The sequence below is a fragment of the Phyllobates terribilis genome, unplaced genomic scaffold, assembly GCF_046119375.1.
Source record: "Phyllobates terribilis strain yellow unplaced genomic scaffold, ASM4611937v1 Scaffold_4__5_contigs__length_816908805, whole genome shotgun sequence".
Taxonomy (NCBI): Eukaryota; Metazoa; Chordata; class Amphibia; order Anura; family Dendrobatidae; genus Phyllobates; species Phyllobates terribilis.
In genome coordinates, this window is record NW_027362764.1 from 630,297,969 (window position 1) to 630,318,294 (window position 20,326).

Sequence of the window (20,326 nt, forward strand, 5' to 3'; positions counted from 1 at the left end):
TGGCCAGATAAGGTTGTAAAATGTTAAAATGAAATTTCCTGGTGAATGCATTTGTCTTGGTTGAAAGCAATGCAAAACTGCAAAAATGCATCAAAAACTCTATGTGTGAACCTAGCCCAAGGTGTGGAGGAGCATTTTTGTTTTTGTGTATTTATTTCGCTTTATATACAAATCATTACCCTGGAAAGGATGTTCCTTAACATATTTCCCAGGAAAATTGATTTTGGTTTCGCTTTTGTACGTTTTATTGTGAGTCGGTAAAAGTGGCGTAATACCTCTGACAACATTGTTGACAACATTGACCTGGGAGTCAGAAATGCTTCCAGGGGTCTTCCCCATGCTGTTCCCGTGTCATTTGAGCACTGTTCCCATCAATTTGGGCAACGTTTAGGCCCTTTGCAGACCGCCGGAAAAATGCTCGAGTTTCCCATAGACTTACAATGGGCTCGTTACTCAGACCGAGCACTCAAGCATTCCAATTTGCTTGACTCGAACAACGAGTACCCGAGCATTTTAGTGCTTGCTCATCACTAATACTGATGTAAAATACTGACCAAATACTGAACGCGGCTTAATGTGCAGCATTAATGCACGTATTAATGTCACAGATAGCACACACAACGATATCACAGGAAAATCACGGGGTTAACACACATGGTCCATGCTCATAGTGATGTCACGGTGGTAGTATAATGCACACAGTGATGTCACTTAGATCTTACATTACTGGCATAGTGTACAAAGTAATGTGACAGAACAAGAATAATGCAAAGAGAAGTACTACTGTATAGTAAAAAATCCACATAGCACAGTAAAGGCTTTGTAGGAAAACTTGAAAAAACAGCTCAATCAATTTCATTGATCATTAATTAAAATACATAACAGTAAAACAAGCATAATGCATACAAAAATGTCACCCTCCCTACATTTGCACAGTGCAAAAAAAGACAAAAATATGTCAAAATGCAGAAATTAGCACAATTGTGTCATAGTACATAGATAATGAATATACTGATGTTATACCATGCCACACTAAAGAAAGGTGATGCCACACTAGACAGAATTGATGCCAAACTAGAGCGTTACTAGACATATCAGGGGTGCAACAAGCAACATGGATGTAACGCTGATGGCTGTGGACCCATTGCGCCATGGACTGGGCTTACCTTGGAGGGCAGTGACTAAGTGTCTACCAGGTCTTCACTAGGGCCTCTCATGGTGAGGATAGTCTAGGTTGCTGGTAAACACCTGGTACCACTCCAGGGCAGTCCCTGGAACTGCAACAACTGACCGGAGGGTCAGAGGCGCATGTAAGAAGTACAGGAGGGCAAAGACAAAGACGAGGTCAGTCAAGCCGAGGTCAGGGCAGGCAGGAAAGGTTCGATACATGTAGCTGAAGTCAGCAGCAGAGAGATTAGAAAGGACAGTGAACAAAACGGGTTGTTAACGGGAGTCAAATATATGGAGGAATGCATAAACTAGGTGCTAGCAGGCTAGGAACCAACGTTTGGGCAAAGAGTGATGGGAGGAGTTATCTAATATAGAAACTGCTGGTATAGGATAGGCCAGGGAATCTAATCTCTGCAGGATACAGCAGGGTTAAATTCCTGCAGAGACCGGCCACGCCCCCCTAAAGCCAAATGGAAGCCACATTCATATGCAGTAGTGCTGAGGAGTGCTGCAAGATGCTAAACTCAGTGAGCTGGTCTGACGAAAGGAGAAGCAGTGACCACAGTGAGTAGGGCGGTGCTGAGGGTGAATGTGAGATACCACCGCAACAATGGAGCTTGATAACTGAACTCGGAATATAGCCTATTCATTTTTCCACATCCACTATGATCATTTATAATCATCAATAACTGAATTTTACCTCTGAGTGGAGAAGGGCTGCTTAGTTTTTGGGTCTTATAGCAAGTCTCCTGTCTGATACTCTGCTAAATATGCCAAAATGTCACCAATTTTTCTTATACGCAGATATGCAGCAGATTTTGCTGCAAATCTGTCTAGTTGTAAACTGCTATTTATGTCTGTTTCTCTGAAAAATTGATTAAGAATAGCACAAAAAATGGTGCCGTTTATTTGTGCATTTCGGTAGGACCCAGGTTAAAGGCAAAAACCCAGTGTTAACATTACCCAGATATCCCTTCTGGTAAGGCCAAGTTCAGATAACCATATTTCATGTTCCATATATGGACTCAAAATTACAGCCTCATACTGTATATGTATTTAGTCAAGAAATCTTTCGATTGTGGACAACATACGAACTGTGAATGACAGTGGATGTGAGGGGGCCTTCACTAGCTCTCATGTACTAGCACTAGCTTTATTCCTGGATTTATGTCCAGTTTTATATTTAAGAAATAAATAGTAACAAAAATCCTTGCAAAAGTGTATATATCCTTGAAAAACTGCCTGTCTAATAGTATGCAGGCCTCCTGTGTGCCGGAATAACTGCTTTGACCAGTTGAAGCATAGACCCAACAAGACTTCTAAAAGAGTTCTGTAATATTTGGCACCAACAACTTTAGTAGCAGATACTGTGGGCTGTAGCGATCACAAGCCCATCCCCACCGATAGAGAAATCGACAGGTAATTGCAGATGACTGCTTTATTTTTTTATTTTTACATCATGCTGGACCCTTTGCTAATGATGAAATGGGCTGGGCAACACATTTTAAGTCCTGTTAATTGCAAGTTGAGGATCCTATGGATTGAACTTGTTTGTCCAGCACATTCCACAAAACCTCAATTGGATTGAGATTTGGAGACTTTGGAGGCCAAGTCATTGTCTTGAATTAAAACATTCCTGAATTTTTTTTTGCAGTTTCACAGGGCACATCATCATCCACTGCCATTCCAAAATAATTTTTCCATAAGCAGTTGTACTTGGTTTAAATGTTTAAGTAAGTGGTGCATGCCAAAGTAACATACACATGAAATGTCCAAACTCAAGGTCTTTTGGCGTAGCATTGTCCAGAGAATCACACTGCCTTTGCTGGCTTGCCTTCTTCCTATTGTACATGCTAATGCAACATGGGGTGACATGGTGGCTCAGTGGTTAGCACTGTGGCTTTCCAGTGTTGGAGTCCTGTGTTTAAATCCCACCAAAGACATCTGCAAAGAGTTTCCATGTTCTCACCATGTTTGTGTGGGTTTCCTCACACACTCTAAAGATAGAGAATTTATATTGTGAGTACCTACTGAGATAGTGATGATGATCTCTGTAAAGCACTGTAGAATATTTTGACATTATATAAGCAAAAAATATGAAATCTCTTCCAGAGGTAAGTGAGCACCAGACTGTCCATGTGATAGTGAAGAAAACACAATTCACAGTTTTCTATTGCTTTATTGACCATCTCTCATGTTCAGGTACCTATTGTAGGTGTTTTCTGCAGTGGATTGGGGTTAGAAAGTATACTTTGGACAGTCTGTGGTTAAGCACTGCATGTTTTGATACCTTTCTACCATGGCCAGCATTAACGATTTTTCAGGTGCTCTTTCATGAGAAAAGATGGACAATCCTTCACTTCTCAGGCATAATGAGCTTTGGGCACCTGTGATCCTATTGGTAGTTCACCAGTTGTTTGCTTGCTATCTTACCCACTGATAGGTGCTAATTTCAGTAGATAATCAAAATTATTCACTATCAATAGTTTTTATGTAATAGCTGATCCATATACTGTGTATGCTCTCAGTTTTAGAGTTTTAGTATTCACACACTTCAATGTAATTTGTAACAGAGGCTTAAGCTTGATGAATTAAACCTATTCAGTTATATTTTACTAATGTTCTATATATCAGGACTAGTGATGTTTGACAGGATATCCCTGCATGTGTCACAGCTGTCTAACAGATGTGACACATGCAGCCGCGGCGGGTGTTACTGAAATGCCGAGCACACCGAAACTACTCGGCAAGTACCTGAGTGTGCTCGTTTAAAGGGTTAAACAAGCACGCTCGCTCATCACTAATCAGGACCAAGCTAAGGTTGGACAAAAAATTGTGGCCCAGTTTCCAAAGGTGATGGGATCATGCTCTGTTTCAGTAGGTCAGAGTGAATGTTGACATTCATAGTTCCCTCAATGAACTGTAGCTCCCCACAGCTGGCAGCACTCATGCAGCCCCAAACCATAACACTCCCACCACCATGCTTGACTGTAGGCAAGAAACACTTGTCTTTGTACTCCTCACCTGGTTTCCGCCATACCGCTGGCTTGTGCACGCGTCTTCTTGTGCAAAGTGGCTTCGGAGATAAGTGGCAGTTATTTCAGAGGCCATGGACTAACACCCGTCTTCTTCTCTTTTCACACAGGTACATGCTCTGCTCCTGCACATTCATCTGCTTGCTGTATATATCGCTATCTAATGCTCTGCTTCCCTGATTCAACTTACTGGTACATGCTCTGCTTCTGCAAATTCCTCTGCTTGCTGTATATGTCGCCATCTAATGCTCTGCTTCCCTGATTCAACTTACTGGTACAATTCTCCGCTTGATATTTCTACTTTATCTGTCCCATTCCATTCAATACTCCCACATGTCTGTCCTTTCCCAACTGTAGATTTTATCTGATGTTTAGAGGTGACAGAGTCCTAGCTCTGTCTTTGATCACCCAGCCAACTCCTGGTGAGGTGAACAGCTGCTAATTTAGCCACAAGCAGCTCCCACAATGCCCCTCACCTGATGGTTTAGTGTGCTCTATATATTTAGAAGCTCCTTAAGGGGTGCACGTGTGCTGGGTTGTGCACGCGACTTCTTGTGCAAAGTGGCTTCGGCGCTAAGTGGCAGTTATTTCAGAGGCAGTTAGTCAGGGCAGGAGTCAGGTAACCAACACTTTGACCACTTACTCTCTTTTAACTATGTTTCTGTTAGCTCTCACTTTTTGCCCTATAGTCCTCCACTTTCTAGTAACCCCTCAAATCCCTACACCTAGTAAGGAACTGTTCATCTCTCCCTCCATCCTCCCCATCCATCTCACCTCCTCCTCAGAATTATTCCTCAACATTCAATCCTGGATCTCCAAACACAGACAGCCACCTCATGCTCTCTCTTGCTCCCACCTGCTAACACTTTCTCTGCTCCTCCTCACTGCTGGAGATATCTCTCCAAATCCTGGTCCTCCTCGACATATCCCCACAGTTACTTCTACCTCCTATCCACGACCTTCCACAAACTGTCGCACCCCTTCTAACCTCATACCCATCCAACTAATCCCCACTTCCTCAGTTGCACTAACAGGAGCTCTATGGAACGCTCGCTCCGTCTGCAACAAATTTTCCTACATCCACGACCTTTTCATTACTAACAAACTTTCCTTTCTCGCCATCACTGAAACCTGGCTCACCCCCTCTGACACAGCCTCCCCAGCTGCACTTTTGTATGGCGGATTCCACCTTTCCCATACACCCCGCCCCAACGGCAAACATGGTGAAGGCGTAGGTTTTCTCCTGTCAGATACCTGCGCTTTCACCCAAATCCCACTGCCACCCTCAGTTACACTCCCCTCTTTTGAGGTGCACTGTGTGCGCATCTATTCCCCCTCTGACCTCCAACTGGCCATCATTTACCGACCCCCAGGGCTAGCCACCGCTTTCTTAGACCACTTCACCACCTGGCTGCTTCATTTCCTTTCCACTGACATCCCCACTATCATAATGGGTGACTTCAATGACGCACCCCCTGGGCCGTGGGGTACTCGGTGCCGGGCCGGTCATTGCTTGGGGAGATATCACAGTGGCAGTGACCCGGTCCGTGACCCAGGGCGGTCAGTAAAAAGGTTTTTTTTATAGGGGATTTATGTACAAAGTTTGTGACGCCACCTGTGGTATGCGGCTAAAGGGAGCCGCCGCTGCGGAGCAGGTCCTCTGGAGCTGATGCTAGTGCAGCAAAGCTGGTGTGGCTCTCCACAGGTAGAGCTTAGCTCCAGTGCAGTGTAGATGTTATAGGTGATGCTGGGCGTTGTAGTGCAGGGGTGATGGCGTGGATAATAATCACAGAGACAGTGGGGTGCAGTCTTCCGAGTTTACTCACAGTTATTAAGTTTCTCAGGTTACAGGTTCCGGACTACAACCTCCCACGTCATGCTGCGTTCACCAGGCAGGGGTTCAGCAATCCCTTAGGTAGTTAAAGAGTGCCTGACAGGACCCCTTTCTATGTGACTTCCTCAGTCATCTTCCTGCGCTGGCTCTCGCCCTCCTACCCTGCGCCTCACAATCAGTGTCCCAATCCGGTAGCCTCAGGTCTTGTCGGGCGACCTGCAGTCCCCTGGACCCTCTGTGGCCCCCTTTTCGGCGATATAATTGTGGTTGTGGCCACTGCACCTTGCAAGTACAGGAGCCTCCGGTTCCTAGCTGAGCCTTGTAGTTCTCCACTAGTTTAGGGGCCGGTCCCCTCTGCGGCTCGAACCCAGCACCACCTGGCAGATTCGGGCGTACGGGTGGCCTCCAGCACTTCCCGTACCCCTGGGATCTCTTCTGTTCCTGGAGCCTTTCTCCTGCTCCCTCTCCTCCTCCTTCAGTCCTGGGCCTCTCCTCAGGCCCGCTCTGGAGCAGAGCTCGTGCAGAGCCCCTGCTCCCCTCACTTTCCTCCTCCAACTGAACACTCTGACTGGACTGACTTCCCTTTCAAGATGTCTTCCCTTTTTATACAACTCCCTTTCATGCTCCCCTAACTGCTTCCTCCACCCACACCCACCACATGGTTCCCCCTCACTTGGTTCCCCTCCACTCCAGCCAGGGACCAGGGACTGTGCTCTGCCTTAGGAGCAATCTCGCCTTGCCCTACTGAAGTGGACGTGTTGGATGCAGGTGTTAGGGTCCCGGGCAGCACTCTATCTTTACCCGAGAGTGGGATAACACACCTCTGGGTGAGATGCAGCACCTCTATGGCGACTGAACCCTCAGGGGCGCCACATCAACATCCCCATTCACACTTCCCACTCGTCTGTCTCTAAGTTACTATCCCTCACTTCCTCCTTCGGCCTTGCTCAATGGTCTTCTGCAGCTACTCATAAAGATGGCCACACACTGGACCTCATCTTCACCCGCCTCTGTTCCCTATCTAACCTCTCTAACTCACCTCTCCCTCTCTCTGACCATAACCTCCTCACATTCTCTACCTTCTCCTCTCCAGGTGCACAATCTCCACTCCACAAACTTACACACGCTCGCAGAAACCTCAAACACCTTGACCTACACTCACTCTCTGAATCCTTCCTCCCTCTTACAGACATAAATTCCTTACACAATGCAGATGTTGCTGCCGCTTTACACCACAATAGCTGCAGCTCTCGACTCGATCGCCCCTCTCACACATACCAAAGCTCGCACAATCAACAAGCAACCCTGGCACACCAAACTTACTAAAGAACTGCGACGGGCCTCCAGGGTTGCGGAGCGGAGATGGAAAAGGTCTCACTCCATCGAGCACTTCATCGCATTCAATCAATCCCTCACTATTTTCAAGTCCACACTCACTACAGCAAAACAAACCTACTTCTCATCTCTCATATCCTCCCTGTCTCACAACTCTAAACCGCTATTTAACACTTTCAATTCTCTCCTTCATCCCCTAGCACCTCCTCCCTCTTCTCTCATCTCAGCCGAAGACTTTGCCTCATTCTTCAAGCAGAAGATTGACACCATCAGACAAAGCTTTTGCCTAAAATCTGCACAACCCCTCCTCATATCTACTCAACCTTCCTCCTCCAAACCCCACATCTCCACCATTACAGAAGGTCAAGTCTCCTCTTTACTCTCCAAATCACACCTCGCCAACTGTGAACTTGACCCAATCCCATCCCACCTCATCCCTAACCTTACCACAGTCTTCATCCCAACCCTAACCCACCCTTCAACCTGTCACTAACAACCGGTGTCTTCCCCTCATGTTTCAAACATGCCTCAATCACACCCATCCTCAAAAAGCCCTCCCTTGACCAATCCTCTCTGACTAGCTACCGCCCCATATCACTTCTCCCCTATGCCTCAAAACTACTAGAACAACATGTCCACCTTGAACTGTCCTCCCACCTCTCCTCCTGTTCCCTCTTCGACCGCCTACAATCTGGCTTCCGACCGCATCACTCGACTGAAACTGCCCTGACCAAAGTCACCAACGACCTACTAACCGCCAAATCCAAGCGACACTACTCCATTCTCCTCCTTCTGGACCTGTCATCTGCCTTCGACACAGTCGACCATTCCCTCTTAATACAGATTCTCTCATCTCTTGGCATCACGGACTTGGCCCTATCTTGGATCTCCTCATACTTAACAGACAGGACATTCAGCGCCTCCCACTCACGCACCACCTCCTCATCTCGCCCCCTATCAGTCGGTGTCCCCCAAGGTTCAGTTCTAGGACCTCTGCTCTTCTCCATCTACACCTTTGGCCTGGGCCAGCTCATAGAGTCTCACGGCTTTCAGTATCACCTCTATGCTGATGACACACAGATCTACCTCTCTGGACCCGATGTCTCCTCCCTACTAACCAAAATCCGACAATGTCTGTCCGCCATCTCATCCTTCTTCTCTGCCAGATTTCTAAAACTCAACATGGATAAAACAGAGTTCATCATCTTTCCACCCTCTCATTCATATCCCCCATCTGACCTATCCATCAACGTCAATGGCTGTTCACTCTCCCCAGTCCCACAAGCTCGCTGCCTTGGGGTAACCCTGGACTATGATCTCTCCTTCAAACCACATATCCAAGCCCTTTCCACTTCCTGCCGACTCCAACTCAAAAATATCTCCCGGATCCGTGCATTCCTCAGCAAAGACTCTGCAAAAACACTAGTGCATGCCCTCATCATCTCCCGCCTTGACTACTGCAACCTCCTGCTCTGTGGCCTCCCTTCCAACACTCTTGCGCCCCTCCAATCTATCCTAAACTCCGCTGCTCGACTAACCCCCCTGTCCCCCCGCTATTCCCTGGCCTCTCCCCTCTGTCAATCCCTTCACTGGCTCCCCATTGCCCAGAGACTCAAGTTCAAAACCCTAACCATGGCATACAAAGCCATCCACAACCTGTCTCCTCCATACATCTGTGATCTAGCCTCCCGGTACTTACCTGCACGCAACCTCCGATCCTCACAAGATCTTCTTCTCTACTCCCCTCTTATCTCCTCTTCCCACAATCGCATACAAGATTTCTCCCGCGCATCACCCCTACTCTGGAACTCTCTACCCCAACACATCAGACTCTCGCCTACCATGGAAGCCTTCAAAAGAAACCTGAAGACCTACCTCTTCCGACAAGCCTACAACCTGCAGTAACCACCGCTCCACCACATTACTGCATGACGTCCTCTACCCCCACCTACTGTACCCTCACCCATCCCTTGTAGACTGTGAGCCCTCACGGGCAGGGTCCTCTCTCCTCCTGTACCAGTCGCTGACTCGTTTTGTTAAGATTATGTAAATGTTTTTGCTATGTATATCCCTATCACATGTAAAGCGCCATGGAATAAATGGCTCTATAATAATAAATAATACACATTTGACACCATCTGAACCAAATAAGTTCATCTTGGTCTCATCAAATCACAGGACATGGTTCCAGTAATTCATGTCCTTAGTCTGCTTGTCTTCAGCAAACTGTTTGCTGGCTTTCTTGTGCATCATCTTTAGATGAGTCTTCCTTCTGGCATGACAGCCATGCCGACCAATCTGATGCAGTGTGCAGAGTATGGTCTGAGCACTGACAGGCAGACCCCCCACCCCTGTAACCTCTGCAGCAATGTGTATGGTCTGAGCACTGAGAGGCTGACCCCCACCCCTGTAACCTCTGCAGCAATGTGTATGGTCTGAGCACTGACTGGCTGACCGCCCACCCCTGTAACCTCTGCAGCAATATGTATGGTCTGAGCACTGAGAGGCTGATCCCCCCCTGTAACCTCTGCAGCAATGTGTATGGTCTGAGCACTGAGAGACTGAACCCCCCCTGTAACCTCTGCAGCAATGTGTATGGTCTGAGCACTGACTGGCTGACTGCCCACTCCTGTGACCTCTGTAGCAATGTGTATGGTCTGAGCACTGACTGGCTGACTGCCCACCCCTGTGACCTCTGTAGCAATGTGTATGGTCTGAGCACTTGCTGGCTGACCGCCCACCCCTGTGACCTCTATAGCAATTTGTATGGTCTGAGCACTGACTGGCTGACTGCCCACCCCTGTCACCTCTGTAGCAATGTGTATGGTCTGAGCACTGACTGGCTGACCGCCCACCCCTGTGACTTCTGTAGCAATTTGTATGGTCTGAGCACTGACTGGCTGACTGCCCACCCCTGTGACCTCTGTGGCAATGTGTATGGTCTGAGCACTGACTGGCTGACCACCCACCCCCATGACCACTGTAGCAATGCTGGCAGCAGTCATACATCTATTTTGACAACCTCTGGATATGACGCTGAGCACGTGCACTCAACTTCTTTGGTTGACCATGACGAGGCCAGTTCTGAGTGGAACCTGTTTTGTAAAACCGCTGTATGGTCTTGGTCAACGTGCTGCAGCTCAGTTTCAGGGCGTTGGCAATCTTCTTATAGCCTAGGCCATCTTCATGTAGAGCAACAGTTCTTTAGATCCTCAGGGAGTTCTTTGTCATGAGTTACCACATTGAACTTCCAGTATGAGAGAGTGTGAGAGCGATAACACCAAATTTACCACACCTGCTCCCCATTCACACCTGAGACCTTGTAACACTAATGGGTCACATGACACTGTGGAGGGAAAATGTGTAATTGGGCACAATTTGACCATTTTCACTTAGGGGTGTACTCGCTTTTGTTGCCAGTAGTTTTGACATGAATCGCTGTATGTTGAGTTATTTAGAGGGCACACCAAATGTACACTGTTACACAAGCCGTACACTGACTACTTTACATTGTATCAAAGTGTCATATCTTCAGTGTTGTCCCATGAAAAGATATAATAAAATATTTACAAAAATGTGAAGGGTTTACTCACTTTTGTGATATACTATATTATCCTCCTCCTTCATTTGTAGTATGTTAATGTTGTTTTTATTTTACTTAGTTTACTGTAAAGCACAATATGTATCTGTAATCATTATAACCAGCTTGTGGTCATCTATTATACCTTGTCTATCCCCATATCGCCTAACCTTAGTCCCCTGATCCCATACTCTCTAGTAAGTGAATAATATATATCTTACTGTACGATTGGTTACCATAGATACAGTTACACAGTACTAGTTACTTTCATGAAAGATCCATGTGTTTCTATTAGATATTCCCCTACCCCAGTTGTTAAAATGTAACAATACATAACATAGCTACAGAAAACATTCCCTGTGTTAGCGTTTTATTATGGTTTACTAGGGAAGCAAAAATCTTAAAGGTGGATCTTAATGTGTACCATTAATATTTTTCTTAATCAACACACTAAGCGGCCACCATAATATAAGAGGAGGATCCACTGAGTGATAGAATAATGAGCCCCATGAGAACTAATCTGGTTGAAAGTAGTCATAGATGACATGAACATAGCAATGGAGGTTGTTAAGGTAATGGCCACTAGTGGCCCAAGGCCCTTGGGGGTGTGGGGTATTGATCATGAGGAGAGGGCATCCAAAGAGTCTGGACTCACCCTACTTCCTCAAGAGATCTTGACATCTTTTTTTTTATTAAGGACAAGTCAAGTGGCAAGGCCATTCTTGGCTTTCTGCAGTGGCTTAGATATATTCGATTACTTCTGCGTCGTTAACACAAGGATATAATTGAATATAGAAGTAGCAGTGCAGGAAGTAATTTTCAGCTTCATGTGTTGCCACTCTCGCCTTCTATATGACGAAGCTCATCCAATGATATGACATCATTACGACGCCGCCATCATTCTGCAGGAGTGTGGAGAGAAGACAGCACCCCTCGTGAGATTGTTTGGTGGAACATGAGGGCTTTTATATTATATTCTGGGTGCACAATGGGAGCTGGGTTGCCGACTTGACTTTTTATTTTTCCTGGACAGTTTATCAAGAAATCACGGACAAACAATATTTTTTACAGACATCTTGAAAAACCATAATAAATCATTATGATTACACTGTATGTGATATTTGCCTACAGCCCATAATTCTGATGTGAAGACATCAGCTGCATTCACTGTAAACTGTAACATGATGATAATTACAGACAAAATAATCTGTATACATTTCTTCAGCTTAAAAAAAATCAGACTCCTTCAATTTTTTTTACGGACAGGGCAAAAAAGTGCCCTATTTTTACAGACTGTCCTGGAATTTCTGGACAGTTGGCAGCCCAGAATGGCAGCTAATATTATATTCAGGGGCACAGTGTTGGCTTAATTCTTATTAAGCCCAACAGAAGTTTAAGTGATAAAAAATGGGGATATATATTTCACTGTTTAAATCGTCTGTATTGTGCTTGTATGCATTATTGTGTTTATAGCTGAAGAAGGATTCGGTAGGAATCCAAAATGCCTATTTTACAAAAATAAATAGTATACAAATACACTCAATCTACTGAAGTGAATTCTGCTGAAAACACCTGAACACTGGGTCCATTTTGTCATCACAATATCGTCCTTTGTTACATCGTATTTTGTTTTCTTTTATTATCTACAGCGTCGTCCTTTATTACATTGTTTTCTCACTTATTATGCATGGCACTGTCCTTTTTTGCATACATTGTGTTCCTGTATTATAATATTCAGTAACTGATTCCTCTATATCTGGCTTGCATGTGTTTCACGGATCTGGAATGTTGTATGAATTAATTTTGACATGTGATGGATTTGGTCATATGTACTGTTTGTGAATGATACGCCATAGGTTGTGCATTGCATAAATGGGCAATGCACAAACATTTTTTACCTTTTTAGTTTGTCCCCCTCCAAAATTGCCAAGTATAGTATAGTACAGTAAGCTAAATCACAATGAAGGCATAGTCTCATGCATTAAATGATGGGTAGGTGTCAAAACAAAATCTATGCAACATTTTATTTGCCTACCTAAGCAGCCTGATATATTAAATTGCACGCATCATTATCATAATCGCCTGGAGCCCCTAAAATATAAAATTAGGAGTTTGTCACTGGTTGTCACACCTGGCTTGCAATGCTTAGATCCAAATATATCTGTCAGATAAGAAGATATTAGTATTATAAATAATAAATAGTGGTTGGTTGGTTGAGTACAGATTATCTAGTGTGGCACATGAGCTACAACTTAAGGCCACCATACACATTGGAATAAAGTTAGTCCAACCCACTAATGGTGACCGGGTTGGCCAACAACTAACCTGACAGATAATATCGAAGGAAAGAAGGATAAGTCGATTTAATATTCAAATGTCTTATTCTTTGGCCAGAGGTGTGCCCCAACTCTCTAGTGAAGACACATGAACATTTGGCAGAGCCAAGAAGAAGTCGGGAGACATAGCTGAACAGTATGAGCACCCTTATGCCACTAGTTCATGGGCAATATATCTAACACCCCATAGATGCTGCCCTGTGGATGTGGCGCCCCTGAGGGTTCAGTCGCCACAGAGGTACTGCACCTCACCCAGAGGTGTGGTGTCTCCTTCTCTCAGGTAAAGAGGGAGTGCTGCCCGGAACCCCAACACCTGCATCCAATACTACACTGCTCCAGGCCAGCTGGAAGGGCAAGACACAATGTATGTTTCTGCTGAGCCCTGACCCTGGCTGGAGTGGGGGGAACCCAAAGGTAGGGGGAACCAGTAGTGGGTGTGGGTGGAGGAAGTAGTTAGGGGGAGCACTTTGGTAGGAGTATAAAATAGGGAAGCCATCTTAGGGTGGTGGAACAGTTCAGACAAGAAGAGTAGTGAGGGGACAGTTCAGAAGAACAGTCTGGGAGCAGAGTCTCAGTAGGAGCTCTGCTCCACAAGTGGGGCCTGGTGTCCGAGGCCCAGGAGGGGAGCAAGGAATAGGCTCCATTCTAAGAAGGGATCCTAGGGGGTACGGCGAGTGCAGGAAGGCACCCGTACGCCCTGCATCTGCCAGAAGACAGAGGGATCGTAGGCCGCAGGAAGGGGACCGGCCCCTGGCCTAGTCGTGTACTTCAAGTCCCGGCTGGACCGGAGGCTTCTGGCTTATATAGTCGGTTGCCGAAGCAGCATTCTAATCCCCAGGAGGGTCAAGCAGGTCCGGGATCCGACGCACAGGAGATGTTAGAACCCTCCTGTTAGTTTTTGCTATCTTGTGTTTTGCGGTCACGTGACCATCTGCCTATATATTCCAGCTCTGCCCTTCTGGCTTTGCTGGACTTCAGTGTTGTTTGACTGTCTTTCTAGCCAGGTGCTTCGGTGCCTATCTCTGTCAGTTCGCTTGGTCCTCTGGGACCTCTAGCACTTTTTGTCAGTTTGTCTTTTGTGCATGGCAGCAATTTCTGTTTAGAAGGTGTCCCATTTTTGTCCCAGTCCTTAGTTCATTTAGGGACCCCTCCCTTAATTCTATAGTTCTTCGTTCAGACTAGCCGAGGACTAAGGCGGGTCTGTTCACAAGGAACAGGCAGCCGGCTACATCATAGGGATTCAGCTTAGTCTTACTGTAGGGACAGCTTTCTCCTATCTTTCCTTAGTACTTGTTGCAGATCATAACAGTAAGTCCAGCCCAAAAAACTAAAAGGAAAAAATTCGGGGATCAGTATGGTTTCCATCCAGGATTTGGCCCAACGCCTGCAGGGATTGTCTCTGGAGGTGGCCGAGCTTCAGCAACACGTGAGTAGCTGTCCTGGAGCGCATTTTGTCAAACCCAAGGTAGGACTGCCTGATGTTTTTTATGGTAAACAGCAAGATTTTTTTTCCTTTAAAAATGCTTGTTTGTTATATTTTCGTTTGAGACCAAGATCCTCTGGGAATGAATCACAGCGCATTGGTTTTATTATGTCACTTTTGCGCAAAGAACCACAGGGGTGGGCCTTTTCTCTCCAACCTAATGATCCGGGTTTAAGTTCTGTTGAGGAATTTTTTTCTGCTATGGGGCTATTATATGACGATCCTGATCGAATCTCATCTGCTGAATCAGAACTTAGACGTTTGAATCAGGGGTCAGATGATGTTGAAAATTATTGCACACACTTCAGGAGATGGGCTTCAGAAGTTAAATGGAATGATTCTGCGCTGAGATGTTTATTTCTTGCTGGTCTGAGTGAAAGGGTTAAGGATTTGCTAATTGCATTCCCTGCACCTGAGACTCTGCAGGAAGCTATACAGTTAGCTGTTCATGTGGACAGGAGACTGAGGTCCAGGGTTAATGATGTAAAAACTCCTGTAACTTCAGGTCCTAGTTCCCAGAAAATCTGCTCTGACAGCGGAGAACCAATGGAGGTTGGGGCGATGTCACTCCGCTCTCAGGAAAGAGATCGGAGATTCGCCGAGGGTTTGTGTCTTTATTGTGGTAAAGCTGACCATTTGATTAAGTATTGTGAGCGTCGTTTAAGTAAAGAAAAAAAAAAGGTCAGTAATGCCCGTATAGCTTGTTTACGCTCTGCAGGAGTGTTTCTTTCTGGGAGTAATACTCTGCAGGGAGATTTGATTGAATTTCAGGTATTTGTGGATTGTGGTTCAACACTTAATGTGATTGATAAAGGGTTTTTGGAAAACCTTAAATTGAAATACAAACCATTGTCATCACCTATTTCTGTGGTTGCAATTGATAACACTCCTTTGAAATGTATTACTCACAAGACTGCTGCATTTCCTCTCACTATCAATGGAGGTCACCACGAAATTTTGGACTTGGTTGTTTTGGATAATTTGCCCTCTCCAGTTGTTCTAGGATTGCCTTGGTTAAGACTGCACAATCCTTTATTGGACTGGTCTGCTAATGTGATTAAGTCTTGGAGTCCGAAGTGCTATGATAAATGTTGTAATGGTCGCATTGCGGCTGTGGAAAAAGGGGAATTACCGGTACCTATTCAGGATTTTTGGAGGGTTTTTTCAGAGGAGGAGTCGCAAGTTTTACCTCCTCATAGGGATTATGATTGCGCCATTGAGTTTGTCCCGGGTGCTACTCTTCCCAAAAGTCGCTTGTTTAATCTGACTATGCCTGAAAGAAAGGCCTTGGAGGAGTACATGCAGAATAGCCTGGCTGCTGGTCACATTAGACCTTCTAAGTCACCTGTGGCAGTTAGATTCTTCTTTGTTAAAAAAAAGGACGGGGGTTTACGTCCATGTCTGGATTTTCGCGAAATTAATAAGATTACCGTACGCAATTCCTACCCTTTGCCATTAATTCCTGACTTGTTTAACCAGTTAGTGGGAGCCAAGTGGTTCTCCAAAATTGATCTCCGGGGGGCATACAATTTGTTACGTGTGAAGGAGGGTGATGAATGGAAAACTGCTTTTAACACTCCGGTAGGTCATTTTGAGAATCTGGTGATACCTTTTGGTCTTACTAATGCACCTGCATTTTTTCAGAACCCTATTAATGACATCCTGAGACCTTTGATTGGTAAGAATGTGGTTCTGTATTTGGATGACATTTTGATTTATTCACCAGATCTCGAGTCCCATTGGCAGAGTGTACGTGAAGTTTTGCAGTTATTAAGTGATAATTCACTCTTTGCTAAGCTGGAGAAATGTGAGTTCGCTGTGCAGAAAATTAGTTTTTTGGGTTACATTGTCTCCAGCGAGGGCTTTGAGATGGACCCTGTGAAGGTTCAGGCTGTGCAGGAATGGCCTAGGCCTATTGGTTTGAAATCCATACAGAGATTTTAGGGTTTTGCCAATTATTACAGGAAATTCATTAAGAATTTTTCTGTAATTGTTAAACCTCTAACCGATCTCACCAGGAAAGGTACGAATACGGCCCAGTGGACTACTGATGTTAGAACTCTCCTGTTAGTTTTTTTTTAGTTTGCTGGTCATATGACTATTTTTGCCTATTTAATCCGGCTCTGCCCTCCTGGTCTTGCTGGACTTCATTGTATTTACTACTCTTGAGCTAGCTTGGTGCTCTGTTGCCGTTCTCTGTTAGTTTTGCTAGGTCTTCTGACCTCTATGCTTTTTGTTGTGTGTTTGTCTTTTACTGCTACTATTTCTGCTAGGAGGTGTCCAACTTATCCCAGTCCCTAGTTCTTGTAGGGATCCCTCCCTCACATCTATAGGTCTTCGTTCAGACTAGCCGAGGACTTTAGCGGGTCTGATCGCAGGATCAGGTTCCCCGTTACATCGTAGGGATCTAGTTTAGTTCTATTGTAGGGACAGTTCTCCTGTCTTTCCTTAGTCCCTGTAGCAGATCATAACAACTGAGGCCATTGAAGCGTTTGAGTATCTCAAAGAGAGGTTCAGTTCTGCCCCTATCCTTATGCAGCCTGATGAGACCAAGCCTTTTTTGGTCGAGGTCGATGCTTCATCAGTGGGGGTCGGAGCAGTTTTGTCTCAGGAGAACAAGGGTGGAGTACATCCTTGTGCCTTCTTTTCGAAAAAATTTTTGGAAACCAAACTGAATTATGATGTTGGAAATCGGGAGTTGCTGGCTATTAAACTTGCGTTTGAACACTGGCGTCATTTTTTGGAAGGCGCTAGATTTCCTATTCAGGTTTTCACAGATCATAAGAATTTGATCTATCTGGATGCTGCCAAGCGCTTGAATGCCCGTCAAGCTAGGTGGGCACTTTTTTTTTCTCGGTTTCATTTTTCTGTTACCTATATCCCTGGTACTAAGAATGTTAAAGCCGATGCTTTATTTCGCAGCTTCTCTCCTACGGTCGGTGCCGAGTAGGAGGAGAGCATTTTGCAGAAAGGAGTTGTGGTGGCGGCTTTGGACTCCGTTTTGGAGAATGGGATTCTGAATGCTCAAGATGATGCTCCATCTAACACTCCCCATGGGAGGTTGTTCGTGCCTAGAGCCTTTAGGAGAGATTTGTTTGTAGAGTGACATGAGTCTCGGTTGGCAGGTCATCCAGGAGTTTCGGAGACTAAGAGACTTTTCAGTCACAGTTTTTGGTGGCCTGGATGGCAGAAGGAAGTCATCAAGTGGGTGCGTCAGTGTACTGTGTGTGCTAGGTCAAAGGCTTCACATACTCCTGCTGCGGGGTTGCTTTGCCCTCTGGAGGTTCCTAGTGCGCCTTGGACGCATCTCACTATGGATTTTATTTCTGATCTTCCTGTGTCCGAGGGTTTTACTGTCATCTGGGAGGTCGTGGACCTTTTTAGTAAGATGTGTCATTTGGTTCCATTCATTAAGTTGCCCTGCGCCAAGACACTCGCTAAGGCGTTTGCTAAGGAAATTGTCAAGCTCCATGGCGTTCCACGGATATTGTTTCTGATAGAGGACCTCAGTTTGTGGCTCGCTTTTGGCGTGCTTTTTGTGACAGGTTGGGAGTCTATTTGTCATTTTCATCTGGTTATCACCCGGAGTCAAATGGACAGACTGAAAGAAAGAACCAGGATGTTGAACAGTTTTTGCGTTGTTTTGTGGCAGACAATTAAGAGGTGTGGTCTGAGTTTCTGCCTCTCGCAGAATTTGCTCTTAACAATCATACATCCTCCTCTGCTGGGTGTTCTCCTTTTTCTGTTGTACTGGGAGGCATCCGTCTTTTGGTTCATTCTCCAAATTGGGGTCGGCGGTGCCGGAGGAGGAGAATTTTTCCGGTGATTCGGAGAGAGTTTGGACTAATGTATGTTGTAACCTTCAAGAAGCTAACAAAAAGTCCAAGAAGTATTTTGACAGGAAACATAAATAGGTTTTGTTTACTGTGGGTGACATGCTTTGGTTGTCCTTGAAGAACCTGCGGTTGAGGATTCCCTCTAAAAAACTGGGTGCTAAGTTTGTGGGTCCATTTAAAGTGCTTCAGGTTGTTAACCAGTCTGCTGTTAGGTTGGATGTCCCTACTTCCTGGAAGATTAATCCTGTGTTTCATGTTTCCTTGTTGAAAAAGGCTGACGTATCTGATAGGGACGCCACTGTCACAGTTCCTCCTGTGGTGGAAGACGGCGAATTTGAATTTCGCGTATCTTGAATTCTAGATGGCATAGAGGGAGATTACAGTATCTTGTCTCCTGGAAGGGTTTCGGTCCCGAAGACAACTCCTGGGTAAGGACGGATGATGTCTCTGCTCCTAGGCTTGTTAAAGCTTTCCACAGGAGGTTTCCTGATAGGCCTGGGCCTGGAGGATCCGGAGGATCCTCATAAAAGAGGGGGTACTGTTAGAACCCTCCTGTTAGTTTTTGCTATCTTGTGTTTTGCGGTCACATGACCATCTGCCTATATATTCCAGCTCCCCCTTCTGGCTTTGCTGGACTTCAGTATTGTTTGACTGTCTTTCTAGCCAGGTGCTTCGGTGCCTATCTCTGTCAGTTCGCTTGGTCCTCTGGGACATCTAGTACTTTTTGTCAGTTTGTCTTTTGTGCTCTGCAACAACTTCTGTTTAGGAGGTTTCCCGTTTTTGTCCCAGTCCTTAGTTCATTTAGGGACCCCTCCCTTAATTCTATAGGTCTTCGTTCAGACTAGCCGAGGACTAAGGCGGGTCTGTTCACAAGGAACAGGCAGCCCGCTACATCGTAGGGATTCAGCTTTGTCTTACTGTAGGGACAGCTTTCTCCTATCTTTCCTTAGTACTTGTTGCAGATCATAACAGGAGGGACTTCAGAGCACCCGAGCGGGATTGAGAGTGGGCAGCGCAGGGCAGGAAGGAGAAAGACCCAGCGTGAAGTCGGTCTAGCTAGGAACACGTGAAAGTGGGGTTCTGCAAGGTACCCCTGATCTACCTGAGGAAGTGCTGAACCCCTACCTGGTGAACGCAGCGCGACGTGGGAGGCTGACACCTGTACAGTGCACCAGTGGAACCCTCATAAGAACTGTGAGTCAATACTTGGATGACTGCACCGCACTGCCTCCGTCCATTCTTTGATCTGCGCCATCGTTCCCTCCCTGCATTACAACGCCTAGCGCAACCCACACCACCTTACACTGCCCTGGAGCTTGCTCTACCTGTGGAGAGCCACACCATCCCTGCTGCCGCAACACCAGCTCCAGAGGAGTGCTCCGCAGCGGCGGCTCCCTCTAGCCGCATTCCACAGGTGGCGTCACGAAAAATCCCAAAAACCCTATATACAAATATTCCTTCCTTTTGCACTGACTGCCCTGGGTCACGGACCGGGCCAGCCACCGTGATATCCCCCGGCAACCAGAGGCCCGGCTGCCGAGTACCCCACGGCCCCGGGGGGCGCGTCATGGACATCCCCTTTGCTACACTAGATATTTGTATAAATCGGATAAATCACAGAAAACAACTATATATATTTGAATAACTGAGAAAAACCTTTGCCCAACACTGTAAAAGTTTTCATTTTTAGCCTGTGTTACACTTTATAATTTCAGTC